The 14449-nt window shown below is 45.3% G+C and overlaps 1 protein-coding gene across 1 annotated transcript in view; it reads left to right on the top strand.

The window, feature by feature from the left end:
* Positions 1 to 14449, top strand: part of LOC102262232 (RNA-binding Raly-like protein) — a 168327-nt gene that overhangs the window by 101380 nt on the left and 52498 nt on the right. The window lies entirely within an intron of this gene.

The raw sequence follows: 14449 nt of genomic DNA, 5'->3' as shown, positions 1-14449 counted from the left end.
GTTTAGCTTCTATATTTGCAACATAGTTCTTAGAGTTGCAGCTGAGAGGCCGGCAAGTCAGGCGGGGAACGTTGGAGTCCGCAGTCACTGGAGCAAGCAAGCCTCCCTGTTTGCTTCAGTGCATGGCTGCCGGCCGCCATCTTGGCTGGCAGTTAATTTGCATATCACCCTGATTAGCCAATGGGAAGGGTAGCGGATGTACGGCTAATTACCATGTTTCTCTTTTATTAGATAGGACTAGAGGCCCGGTGCACCAAATTTGTGCATGGAAGGGGGGTCTCTCAGCCTGGCCTGCACCCTCTCCAATCTGGGACCCCTTGGGGGATGTCTGACTGCTGGTTTAGGCCCCGAGCCTGGCCTGCATTCCTCTCACAATCCGGGACCACTGGCTCCTAACCGCTCACCTGCCTGTCTGCCTGATTGCCCCTAACCCCTCTGCCTGTCTGCCTGATCACCCCTAACTTGCCCCCCTGCTGGCCTGATCACCCCTACTACCTTGCCCCCTGCCAGCCTGATCAACCCTAACTTGCTCCCCTGTCAGCCTGATTGCCCCTAACCACCTCTTCCTCGGCCCCCAGCCTAAGCCACAGTCTGGCCTCCCTCTGTGGGAGGCAACCTGGCAGATCAGGGGAAGACACTGCCCCCATTACCCCACTGCTGCTGCCACTGCCGGTATGAGCCTGGGCCCTTTGCCGCTGCGCTGCGGTCCCTCATAGCCGCCCATGGCTGCCTGAGCCTCAGCCCTTGCAGCAGCTGTGGCTTTGTCTGGAAGGTCATCTGGAAGACATCCACTCTAATTAGCATATTACCCTTTTATTAGTATAGATAGATTTGGTGTTAGGGCTTCAACATACGAATCTGGGCAGGCATACACCTTCTGTCCAGAATAGGAGAGAAAAGGGCTGCTGTCATAATAAAGGGGATGGATAATGAAGCCTTGAGCTGGGACTGATAAGATACATGGAAAGCACAAATAGAAGAGGAGGTATGAGGTGAAGTCAATGGGTTTTGCTGATTGATTGATGGGAACTGAGGGAGAACAAGAAACCCACTATTTCCCATCTCCATTGTCATCCATCAACTTCAAGCACCCAGAGAGGCTACTGCACTGGCCTTGGTCCTGTCCCTTCCCTGCACTTTACCCAGCTCCCAGCATCCCCTGCACCACAGGCCTCCTCCCCCACCCTCTCCTGCAGCTCCAGCCATAATGATCCTACACCAGCATCTTTCAGTTCAGTGCTATGCGCTACCTAGTGGAGAAGACAGTATTGTACATACATACAATACTACCATTTTTTAACACAATTGTCCTTCACACAAAATGCAAACACCCAAAGCTAGACATGAAACCTCAAAGTGCCATATCTTTATTTTAAAAATATACAGTTTCACAGAAACAGCTCCTCTGTTTTTAGACATAAACTTTATCATTGCACAGAACCATGTGAAGTGAGTATGCGGCCTGGCCAAAGCCAAAGGGAGGGGCCTACTTAGAGCTGATGTTCCTCCCTCCCTGACTTCATCAGCCACCAACCCAGAGCCCCTAGATGGGCCTAATTTGCATATAACTGACTGCCTGGCAGCTCAACCAACACAAAGCCAGGTGCCTTGACTTCTGGAACATCACCCCCAGGGATGCACCTTTCAAAAAACAAAAAGAAAATGAGGAAACAGAAATGGAGGTGAATATTGAAAGGCTTCCAGGAGTCAGCAGGCACCAGGCATCCTAATATATAAAAGCCAATGGCCATCATGACCGAAACAATGAAACAATTGGATGGACGACCGAACAGCAGGCTGCATGGGGCAACCAGGCCAGCAGGGGGGTTAGTGAGGGATGACCAAATGACTGAACAGCAGGCTGTGTAGGGTGACCAGGCTGGCAGAGGGGGCAGTTAGGGGCAATCAGGCAGGCAGGTAGGTGAGCAGTTAGGAGCCTGCGGTCCCGGATTGTGAGAGGGATGTCCAACTGCCAGTTTAGGCCCAATCCCCAGGATCATGCCTAAACCGGCAGTTGGACATCCCCCGAGAGGTCCCAGATTGGAGAGGGTGCAGCCTGGGCTGAGGGGACCCCCCCCCCCCGTGCATGAATTTCATGCACCAGGCCTCTAGTTTATTGTATAAATAGTTAAGAAATGCATGAATAATGCATTAATGCTCCAGGGTGTTCCCATAAAGGCGCAGTGGCTCCTGAGGTTGGTGAATGGTGAGTGATGGGTGGGTGGGGGGTGGTGGAGAGGAAACAGGCTGAGTCACACTGGAGCTGAGGGAGCGGTCCCAGGTCCGAGGTCCGAGGTGTGGGGTGTGGGATGCATGGCCTGTTCCCACCCCGCTAGTTCCGCAGGTCTGTCCTTTGAACTCGCCTGTGTTTCTCATGGGGGAAATCACACATAGGCAACTGGTTGCCTGTATCAGTCACACTGCAACAAATTCATGGTATCAAGACCAGCAGAGCAGGGTGTCTCTTTGCCTGGAGCCATGGGAAAGTGTCACAAAGGTGGGGGTGGCTGTGTCTGCAACTTGGGGCTGGGGAGGGAGGAGAGGACCAGGGAGCCAGGCTGGAGGAAGTGGCAGTTTTGTGCCCCTGCCCACGTGGGATTTTCCACATTAACCCATAATATTGGTTTTTATCTTTTATAAAATTATTTTTTTCCTAGTAGTTGTCCTAATTGGCCTCCTTTTCCAACACTCAATTCTTTGTTTCCATAACTTTTGGGAAAATTATTTTCCTTCATTTAATGTCTGAAGTTCTCATTTAATCCAGGTGCTTTTATGTTTGTGTCTTTCACCAGATGCCACGACAGCGTGGCAACCTGGCAGAGCCTTCCTTCCCAACAGCTGACCCGGCTGCCTGGATGTAAAAGTACCAGCAGTCCCACCAGGTCCAAAATAAGGAAGCCACATCCACGTCCTGGGAATGACCAGAGCGGCAGCTTCCTGGTCTGACGCATGGACTTCATTTTATCCATATTCTGAAATATTCTAAACTAAAGGCAAGCATTAATGTTAGAATTTTCAATTGCTCCCAGAGGTTTAACTTAGCCTACTGCAAGTTAATAAAATGTAAGATGTGTTCTTAAATGATGTAGACTCATTAATCAATTAACAATGAGTTGGTAAATGCCTGTGTGTGCACAGGACGAACGTTGAGGCTATAATTCTATTGCTCCTCAGTTCATGCCTGTTCCCAGTGCATCCACCAGGGTAGCTTCATGGGCGTGCACTGGAGGACTCACCCTGAATGGGAGAAATACTTGAGTGAAAAACAACAGTCGTTTTTCACTTGAATGAGTGATTGTGTTAATTGATTTCCTGGTAGGCACAGGCCTTTTTGTTCCTCATGGGTGATCAAATTTATTTTAGAGTTGAATCCTTCGTTTTTTCGTAAGTTCCTGCTGCATAGTGACAGATATCTTTATTGGGTGCACACTCACGGGAGGTACTGAGTACTATAGTAATGAAAACATTCATGGCGTGGTCAGCAAAACCACTGAGCCCCTGCTGAGTGCCCACGGTCCGGGGCGTGAAGTGTTCTCCGGAAGGGTCTGGGTGTGTCTTTTGTTCTCTAAGACCCTCTGAGCTGTTCTAGTGTTCTGGGCATTCATCACTTCCCCTGCTACAGCCCGAGGGCCTGTGTGCAGGGTTCTCTGAGAGCTGACCTCCTCCACGGACTCTTGTGTAGACCTTGGGCTCTTCTTTCCAGCCTCCCTCCGTCCTTTTGCTCATTTCATGTATCTCACTTTGCTCATCTTGGTTCTTTACAAATGAGGACAATATGCGAAAGATAATAAGTTCATACCAGTTAATCCTACTATTCTTTATTGGGATACAGCAAAGAAGAGGGATTAAAATGCATAAATGGGAACTCTGAATTTCATTTACTCAGCCCTTCTCTCCAAAGGCCATTGATTACCTCAGCTACTTCTCGATTCCTCATGCATTTTCCCTCTAACTTTAGAATGAACATTTGTGATATAAAACAATCCTGTATAAAACTTGTCTCCATGTTTCAAATAGTACAGAATTTATGTGGAAGAGATCTTGGAAGGTACAAATAAAGCCAAATACGTGCACAAGGATAATACACAAATAAAGTACATTAGAAATCACTCATGTAAAAGAACACTAAGATAGATTTTATAATATAGAAGATGGAATCAGTGAAGATCAACATCCAAATATTAAATAACTAAAACAAATCCAGGAAAACAAGAGGAAATGTGAAAGACTCAGTTTTTGGAGATAGCACCTGGTATTTCCTATATTTCTGTGACTTTATCAGTGCAGCTAAGACAGAGGAAGGTGGATGGACGGGGAAATGACGGCTTTAAGTGGTGTGGCTGCCAGAGTCTTCTCCTTGCAAAGTGATGTGGAGATGAAGGGAAAGCAGGCCAGCCCGTAAGCATGTTGCAGTTACAACATTCCCCAGGCCAGGGAAAGCGCTGGCTGGAGAAGGGCCACATGGCTGTAGTTATCAAACCTCAGCGTGACAATCACTTGCCACCGTTCTGTTGGAGCACACGCACACTTTGTATTGTTTGTCAGGATAACTTGATACAAGATCTGGACGTGCTGGGCGTGCTGTGACAGCCGCTGCTCTGAGGGAATGCCGGGGACCTCTGGCTCCTGTCACATGTGAAGTATGGCACTCCGGGCTCCATGGAGGCTTATCTTTCTCTGCACAGCTCTCTGAGATCGGGTCTGGGACATCCTAACATCCCTGGCCAGATGAGAGTCTGGATTAAGCTTTAGCTTTCTGAATCTCTCTGCCGGAGTAAAATTAAATTGTGCGTTTTAATAAGAACAGTTTATATTCATTGCTAAGTAGCTGAAGTGAGAGTGAACTGAGAGAGGCTATAAGAAGATTCAGAAGGGAAGAATAAGACCTCCAAATTATTATCTGCTTATATCCCTAAGAAATTCATCTCAGCCCGAGTTAATTTAAGGAGGATTAGTAGCGCACCTGTAAGCTACAGCTACTGGCAGTCTTAGCCCCTCAGAGTGGGATGGGAGGCTCTAGCACAGGGATGCCCCAGTGCCATGGGAACCACAGAGCGTGTGGCTCTAGCTCTCCTGGGAGCGTGGACCACACAGAAAGCAAGCACAGGCTGGCGGATGCTGACACCAGTGCGGTGGGAAAGCCAGGCCAAGCTGTTGTGAGCACGGATGCAGACACCTAGAGAGAGAAATGTTAGCAGGTCCCGTGCAGGAAGCCACAGAAAGGATGGCGTATCAGGACGTCCTTTGGGTTTCTTCTCCAAATGCCCCTCTGATATAGCGTTGAAAAGGCAACCAAAACATTTTACAGTGATTGAGAAAAAGCCGTAGGCATTAGCAGACACAGAAAAATAGATGACAAAACTCAAGATCTCATCATGTTGCAAACTCTTGGAAAAAAAGGGAATGTCTTTCACGTAATAAGGAGTTTCTGAAAATAAAATATATGCAGACAACAACAAAGTCATACTTAGTGGTAAATTATTGAAACTTTTTGCCTTAAAATCAAGAAGAGAAAAGAATGCCTACTCTACTCAGCAGACACAGAAAAATAGATGACAAAACTCAAGATCTCATCATGTTGCAAACTCTTGGAAAAAAAGGGAATGTCTTTCACGTAATAAGGAGTTTCTGAAAATAAAATATATGCAGACAACAACAAAGTCATACTTAGTGGTAAATTATTGAAACTTTTTGCCTTAAAATCAAGAAGAGAAAAGAATGCCTACTCTACTCATGTCCACTATGACATTGGAGAAGAACAAAAACTGTCTGTATTTACAGATAACTTGATTGATATATAGATATAAAACAACAATATTGACTAATTTAATATACTAGAATTCGTTTAGCAATTATAAAAGGTCAAAATGCAAAGTCAAACTTTTTCTACATACCATCAAAAGCAATAAGTATGCAGAAAATGAAATTTTAAAGGCACATCATTTTACATAGCTTTCAAAAGCTTCAATATTTCAAATAAATCTAATTACAAATGCGAATGGCTTCTACACTGAAATCTACAAAACCTGTTCATAGAATTGAAGCCCTGCTATTATGATATAACTTCTTATTAAATTGATCTTCAGATTCAATGCAATCCTAATCAAAATCCCCAAAATTTTTGAAGTAAAAAACTGGCAATGTTATTCTAAAATTTAATGTGGAAATACAAAAGAATAGGGATATAAAAGCACTCTTGATCCCCGGCCGGCTTGGCTCAGTGGTTGATCATCAACCTATGGACCAGGAGGTCACGGTTTGATTCCTGGTCAGGGCACATGCCCAAGCTGCAAATTCAACCCCCAGTTGGGATGCATATGGGAGGCAAGCAATGGATGTTTGACTCTCATCTCTCTCTCTCTCTCTCTCTCTCTCTCTCTCTCTCTCTCTCCTTTTCTCTCCCTCTCCCTTCCTCACTCTCTAAAATAAATTTAAAAAAATTTAAAATGGTAGACTTATACCAGTATATATCAAGACTTTGTATGCTATAAAGTTATAATAGTTAGGCAATGCATGTGGTCATGCAGCCTGAATAACCCAACAGAGAGATGGGACTGAATGCAGAATTCCAAAATAGATTAATAAATATGTGATCAACTGATTCATTGCAGGAGGGAAAAGGTAAAATTGTGTGGGATAAACTGGATCGCCACTCTTCTTTAAAAGCATTAATATTGACCCCTTACCTCATACCATAAAAAATAATTTTAAATGGAGATCAAAATGTGAAAATAATAAAACTTCTATAAGTACTTATAGGAACATATTTTCATTATCAAGGTGAGCACAAGAAAATAATAGCCACCATAGTAAAAAATTGAAAAGTTGGACCCCATTAAACATCAGAACTTGAGTTTATCATGTGCATTATTTAGAGAGTGAAAAGCAAGCCACAATGTGGAAGATTATATATATGACAAAGGACTTTTACCAAGAATTTAAAATAATTTCTATAAATCTAATTAGAAACAACAACAACACTGAAAGCCCAGAGAAATAGGGGGGAAATTTAAAATATCACTTTAGAATAGAGGATATACAAATGAACAAAAACTCAATGGGTTTCAAACTCATTAGTCACTAGGGAAATGCAAATTAAAACCCTAATGATATCCCTACCAAAATGATTAAAATAAATATACTGACAAATGTTGCCAAGGGTGTGGAACACCTAGAACACCCATGCTTGCTGCCAGGGGAGCAAATTGGTTTAAGCACTTTGAAAAACATTATGCAGCTACAAGAGCAAAAGCAAGGTGTTGTTCCTGTCTGTAATGCTGGTCACACACTGCCTTAGCCTACATAAAAAAGCCTAATATGCAAATTGACCAAATGGCGGAACAACCAGTCACTATGACACACACTGACCACCAAGGGGCAGACGCTCAACACAGGAGCTGCCCCCAGCTGGCAGACCCCAGGTTGGCCAAGGCAGGTGCCAGCGGGGGCCCCTCGATCTCCCCGATGGTCATCCCACAGATTGGCCCTGATACCCAGCCAGGCCTAGGGACCCTACCTGTGCATGAATTTCATTCACCAGGCCTCTAGTGAACTAATAAATCTCCTAGGTGTAAATATGTAACCCCTTACCAAAAGACTTGTGCAAATCCTATATAATAAAAGGGTAATATGCAAATCAACCTAACGGTGTAACGACCAGTTGCTATTATGCGCACTGACCACCAGGGTCAGACACTCGATGTAGGAGATGCCCCCTGGTGGTCAGTGCACTCCCATAGGGAGAGCACCACTCAGCCAAAAGCCAGGCTGACAGCTGGTGAGCTCAGCGGTGGTGGCGGGAGCCTCCCCCACCTCTATGGCAGCGCTAAGATGTCCAGCTGCCGGTTTAGGCCTGCTAAGCCATCAGTCGGACATCCCCCGAGGCCTCCCAGACTGCGAATGTCGTGCACCAGGCCTCTAGTACAGCAGTTCTCAACATGTGGGTCACAACCCCTTTGAGGGTTGAATGACCCTTTCACAGGGGTCGCCTAAGACCATCGGATAACACATATATAATTACATATTGTTTTTGTGATTAATCGCTATGCTTTAATTATGTTCAATTTGTAAGAATGGAAATACATCCCGCATATCAGATATTTACATTATGATTCATAATAGTAGCAAAATTACAGTTATGAAGTAGCAACAAAAATAATTTTATGGTTGGGGGTCACCACAACATGAGGAACTGTATTAAAGAGTGGTAGCATTAGGAAGGTTGAGAACCACTGCTCTAGTATATGCATAAGAGTGCTGTTTCTAATAGCCCCAAACTAGGGAATGAAGTGATATGCCACATTCAAGGTTTTAAATGCTCCTTCACTCATAACTAGTCCCATTATTAATTTACCAACACATTCCCTCAGTGGGCAGACAGAGCGATGTTCTCCTCGGGATGTCCATGTCCTGATCCCCAGAACCTGTCAGCAGCTGGACTTAACAGGCAAAATAGACCAGGCAGATGTAGTTGAATTGAAGATCTGGGGATGGGGACAGCTGGGCCTGCCTCTTCTGGATGGAGCCATGAATGGTCCTTGTAAGACGAAGGCAGGAGAGGCAGAGAGGAGATGGAGACATGGCCGCCACGGAACCCACTGTTGAAGCGATGCACCCATAGGTGGAGGAAGAAGCCATAGTCAGGAAATGTCCGCAGCTTCTAGAGAGGCGAGGAAGTGGGCCTCCCGATCCCGCCAGAAGCATCCAGACGGAACGCCGTGCTGCCTATCAGTTCCTTTCCATCTGTCTTGGCTGACATTTCTGTGATGTTTTCTAAGACCATAGAACTTATTCTGCTTCCACTGGAATTTCCCAGGCTGTCTTGTCCAGTGATCCCCAGGGAATGAGGTCTCCTCAGATACTTGCTGAATATTACGTGACTTCCTGACATGCTCACCACCACGCTGCACAAGAGCCAGCATCTGCCCTCCCTGCTGTGGACAGATGTTTTCATCAAAACATTTTTAAACTTTTGGATTCACAATATCTATTAGTAAATAAAATTTCAAGACTAGCCCCTGCTGTTCTAGCTTCCTCTGCCCCCTGTATCTTGTACAAGTACGTACTCAGCAGGTGTTTGTGGCGTGAGCAGGGCGACATAGCATCCTATTAACTCTCTTGTCTTCATTTGAGGAATGAACAAGTGTCTGGAGTATGATTAAAATTGGTAACAGGCAACATGAAAATAACGTCTCTGACGTGTTGAATACCAATTGTGTTCCATCGTCCATTCAGACATGAGCGCATGCGTCTGAGTTTCCCGCTGAGCTCAGTGACTCGCACCGCCTCTGGTCCATTCTTCCCCCGCCCCTCACACAGCACTGGGTCTCAGGCGGCGAGGGGTGCTCTGCACACTGTCGGGACTGCACAGACTCTCAGAGCACCTACCTTTGGGCTTACAGAAATATTCTTTCATGTTATTACCCAACTGTTGCCTGTGTTCCCCAGCAAAATAAAAGCCACATGATTACATTATCCAAATGCACAATGTGAACGCACAAAGTAGGTGTTGGATATATAAAAACAAAGTCGAATTAATTTCATTTTAGTGCGGAATCATAGGTGGAGTCCTAAATCTTACAACAAAGAATCAGGTTAACCTGATCCAAGTGGGAACAGAGGTATTTATGTTCCTGGAAACACATACCATCCACTCACCCTGACCCCCTTAACCAGAAAATAGTAAAAGCAAAACAGTTGTTTTTCATTGAATCAAGATCAGGCAATTACAAGCAGGTATTTCAGTTCATTTTCTATTATACTATTTTCTTACATAAATTTCTTTTACTGGCCGAAACCGGTTTGCCTCAGTGGATAGAGCGTCGGCCTACGGACTGAAAGGTCCCAGGTTCGATTCCCGTCAAGGGCATGTACCTGGGTTGCGGGCACATCCCCAGTAGGAGATGTGCAGGAGGCAGCTGATCGATGTTTCTCTCTCATCGATGTTTCTGACTCTCTATCTCTCTCCCTTCCTCTCTGTAAAAAATCAATAAAATATATTTTTTAAAAAAAATTTATTTTACTATCTCAGAAGTTGGGAACCAAAGCTCTCTAAATGCGAATAATCACCTTTCACATGCCACGCTGTGTTTGTGCTTTGTGAGCCCAGTAATGGCATTTAACTATTTAGTGTGCAGTCCAGGTGGGTTTCTAAAGATTCCGGAGGCATGGGCTAAAGATGATGGGAGAGCTAGCACTCACCCCACCCAAGGACAGTTTGGGAAACAAAATTGACTCTCTTTTCCACCTACAGCTCCTGTTTCTGTATCCGGGGCCCGTTAGGCAAACATTTAGAAATGGTTTTTGTAACAGTAAGAGAATCGTGAATTTCGCTTACACGTTTCCTGTCCACATACTGCTGTGCTGGTGAAACAGAAGCAGAGTTTATTCGAATGCTTGTCTTTGAACACATGCGCCGGGTCAGGGACTAGCCAGGTGCTTTCGAGCCCATTAGCAGCCACGAACACACAGGAGGAGTGGAGCTGGATTCCTGAGGCCCTCGGGCTGTGCCACGCTGAGTTACACCTGAAGCCCAGTCTAGTCACCCGGCGGCTGAGGGAGCTCATCGGACAATAATTATAACTAAACACAGACAGAAAAGGAGATGGGAGGGCGGGGCTGCTGGGCACCTACTCTACACACAGGCTGACATGAACACGATTTACATACACAAGATGTGCTATGCACATTGCAGGATATGCAAATTAGCCGCCATCTTTGTTGGCGGTTAACCGCCATCTTTGCTGACAGCTAATTTGCATATACTCACTGATTAGCCAATGAAAAGGGTAGCGGTCGTACGCCAATTACCATGTTTCTCTTTTATTAGTGTAGATCATTACAAACCAAAATATGCAGAATGTGATCCATAAATAGAAAGTTACATTTATCTAGTAGGTTTTCAAATTCCATGAAGAGTCACACATCTTAGTACCGGTTTTGTCCATTTTAAATATTATATATTTTTAATTTAATTAACTTTATTGGGGTGGCATTGGTTAATAAGATTATGTAGGTTTCAGGTGTAATTCTATACATCATCTGTATATTGTACTGTGTGTTCTCCACCCAAAGTCTAGTCTCCTTCAGTCACCATTTATCTCCCATTTACCCTTTTCTACCTCCCACCCCCTTTTCCTATGGTAATCACCACACTGTTGTCTGTCTATGAGGAGTGGGATGTTGTTGGGGGGTTTTTTGTTTTGTTTTTGCTTAATCCCTTCACCTTTTCCACCCAGCCCCCAGATCCCTCCCCTCTCTCCCACAAACCCCTCTCCTCTGACAGCTGTCAGTCTGTTCTCTGTATCTATGAGCCTGTTTCTATTTTGTTTGTTTATTTTGTTCATTAGATTCCATATATAAGTGGAATCATATGGTATCTGTCTTTCTCTAACTGCCTTATTTCACTTAATATAATACCCTCTAGGTCCATCCATACTGTCTTGAAAACTAAGATTTCCTTATCTTTTATAGTTGAGTAGTATTCCATTGTGTAAATGTACCATGTTCAAGGTTAATTTAATTGTATATACTTACTCTTCTTTTAAAAAAAAAAGTTTAACCATGCAATACGTAGACCCATCCAAAGGATGTGATTTAAAAAAAAAAAAGATAGAATGCCATTATCTTCAGCACAATGCAAATTTATCCAGATATAAATAGGAAACTAACACCCCCAAGAAGATAAACCTAAGTTAGGCCAACAGAAAGGAAAGATGAAAGTAAGATAAGATGGAAAGGAAACCATACAAAAAAAGGGGAGCAGTAAAAGTGAGAACGCCCAAAAACAATGACCACTGACTCAGTGAACTACAATCCATTGTAAATTGAGTTGTAGAGGAGAAACATTTCAACTGTGTTTAATACTTGTAAGCATTAAGTATTTCAAAATGTTAATGATTTCAAAGACTTCTTTGAAACTAGAGCAGAAGGAACTGGAGAAAGTTCAAAGAAATGAATAAAGACTTAATAAAAGCCAATTGCAGTTTTTTAAAAAACTTAGAAAAGTATTTTTGAGATCAATCAAAACATTTAATGAACTACTTGTAGTTCCAGACGTCAGGAGATGAGGAGTCTGGGCAGTGTCCCCTCTTCACACCTTTTTAGTTTTAATATTTAATTGTTCTGGTAATTCTCTGAAATGTATCACATGGTTCAAGTTAAATATTTCTACACAGTCTGTGTTCTATGTCATGATCAAATTATTTAATGTTTTATCAAAGTTAACATCTATATATATAAAAGTGTAAGCAACCGGACAACCGGACGACCGGACGGTAGCTATGATGCGCACTGACCACCAGGGGGAAGATGCTCAGTGCAGGAGCTGCCCCCTGGTGGTCAGTGTGCTCTCACAGCGGGAGCGCTGCTCAACTGACAAGTGCAGTTGTGGCGGCGTGAACCTTTCCTGCACACACTCCCCCTGCGCACCCGAGCGGTGGTGACAGGAGCAGTGGGGCCAGGATGAGCGGGAGTGGTGTGGCACCCAGCCCAGGCTCAGGCTCCACCCTCCCCACCCCAGCCACCTGCCTCTTGCTTCCTGCACTACTTCATGCTGTGCAGGATGTAGGCAGACAGTGGGCTGGAGCCCACAAGTTGGCAGGTAAGGCCAGGCTGCAGTCACACGGAGATCCACTGATCCCTGCAGGTCAGGCTGAGGGACCCCACTGGTGCATGAATCTGTGCACCGGGCCTCTAGTAGATTATAATTTGAAACCAGAGGAGGACGTCAGCACTCTGGACAGGCTCATCATCGGATACTCTTGGGTAGTCGTTCAACATCCTTTGAGTGTTCTTTTTGGAGGAAAGGACAAGGGCCAGGGCACCGTGGAGAGGCAGGTGTGGTGATCTGTGACCCCTGCCACGGAGCTGAGCAGGGCCCTGTGGTCCCAAGCCGTCCACGTGGTCCTGAACCCAAATGTCCCGCCAGCAAGCCAAAGCCTCAGAGGCTGGAGGGCAGCCCTCGCTGCTGTGGAAACCTGTCTTCTGTGCGACCCAGGCCCCTCACCCCGTGGCGTGTCACGTCTCGTGGCCCTGGCTCTGCAGAAGGACCAGGCCACTCCATCAGGGCATGGTCTCTTGTTCCCTGCGGGACTCTCGCTGGAAGCCTTCACCTCTCAGCCTCACTTTACGGAAACATAAAATGAGGATGGTGATACTAAAATGGGATGTTGATAATCATCCACCCTAGGATCGCTTTCAGCATCCACTGGACCATGTTTTAAGGTTTTATGCTTTATTGGTCTTAAGGCACAGGCGACTGTTACTAAGGAGATGTTGCTTACTGGTTGTGACTTTGGTTCAGTAAGTTTAAAATATATCTTTACACCTGTGAGTATATACAAGTTCATTCAAATCAGTGAACTCATTCACACTAACCTTAGGACCAAAAGATAGACACAGAATAACAAGTATTTGCTTTAAGTAAGAAAATAACTTTCATCAATGGCTATTGTCTGAGTTCATTGAAAAATAATCTGTGTTTGTATTGTCTTTATAATTTAAATTTGTATGTAAAAGTCATTTATTCAAGCACATATTTGCTGAGAGCCGACTTTGTGTGGGGCTGATTTGACCTTGGACGGACATCTCCCAGCAAAGGGCAGCCCTGTGCTCAGAAAGCTCCTGTTCTGTCAGGCAGAGGCCGCCAGGAGGAAGCCAGTGAGCAAATACAAGCATTTCAGGTGATTGTCAAGGGCAACAGAGAACATGTCAGCAGGGAAGGGCTGTGGGATGTGAAGAGTTTCCTGTGTTGGTCAGAAAAGACCTACTCATTTGATTTATTGAAATATGGTAACCTCGCTGTTAGAGAAAACACAAGGAGAATCTTCTCATGTCTACATTGTCTGTGGATGAACACAGGTACTGATGATGCTGCACAGCAAGAGCCCAGCACAGTGGGGAGCCTTACTGAATAGTGATGCTTGTTAGTCAAAAATCAAGGGAGCTGGAGAGGCAGCGCTGAACCCACTGAGATGCTATTCTTCATGTCTGGATCAGGAAATGCAGTCAGCACTTGAATAGGAACATATTCTTGATGCTGACAAACTCCTTCTGGTAGGAAGACTGGAGGGCCGGCCTCCCCTGCGCTCAGAGGGGAGCCCCTGGCTCCCTGGGCAGGAGCGCTGGCCTTGGACATGACTGTCCTTTCGGCTGCAGGAGGAGACCTCCCGCGTACCCAGAAGGATGGAGGAAGTCTCTGCTGGTTGTGCACGCTCCTGTATTTTCAGTAAGAACCGCGTTTCAGACACCTAATCGCCGTAAAGGAGATGGAACTCATGCGCTGGGCACAGAGCAGCACTCTCAGGGCAGAGAGCAAGCCAGGGAGACAGAGCTCCAGGGGTCGGGGTGCTGGCGGTGGGAAAGCACAGACCAGGAGACACCCAGGTCCTGGGAACATCAGGTCTGCGGACTCTGAGGAGGCAGATCAGGTGAGCCTGTCTCGGGGCGG

Source organism: Myotis brandtii, unplaced genomic scaffold, assembly GCF_000412655.1.
Source record: "Myotis brandtii unplaced genomic scaffold, ASM41265v1 scaffold1493, whole genome shotgun sequence".
Classification (NCBI taxonomy): Eukaryota; Metazoa; Chordata; class Mammalia; order Chiroptera; family Vespertilionidae; genus Myotis; species Myotis brandtii.
Note: the sequence above shows the minus strand (reverse complement) of the source record. Positions and strands in the feature narration are given on the sequence as shown.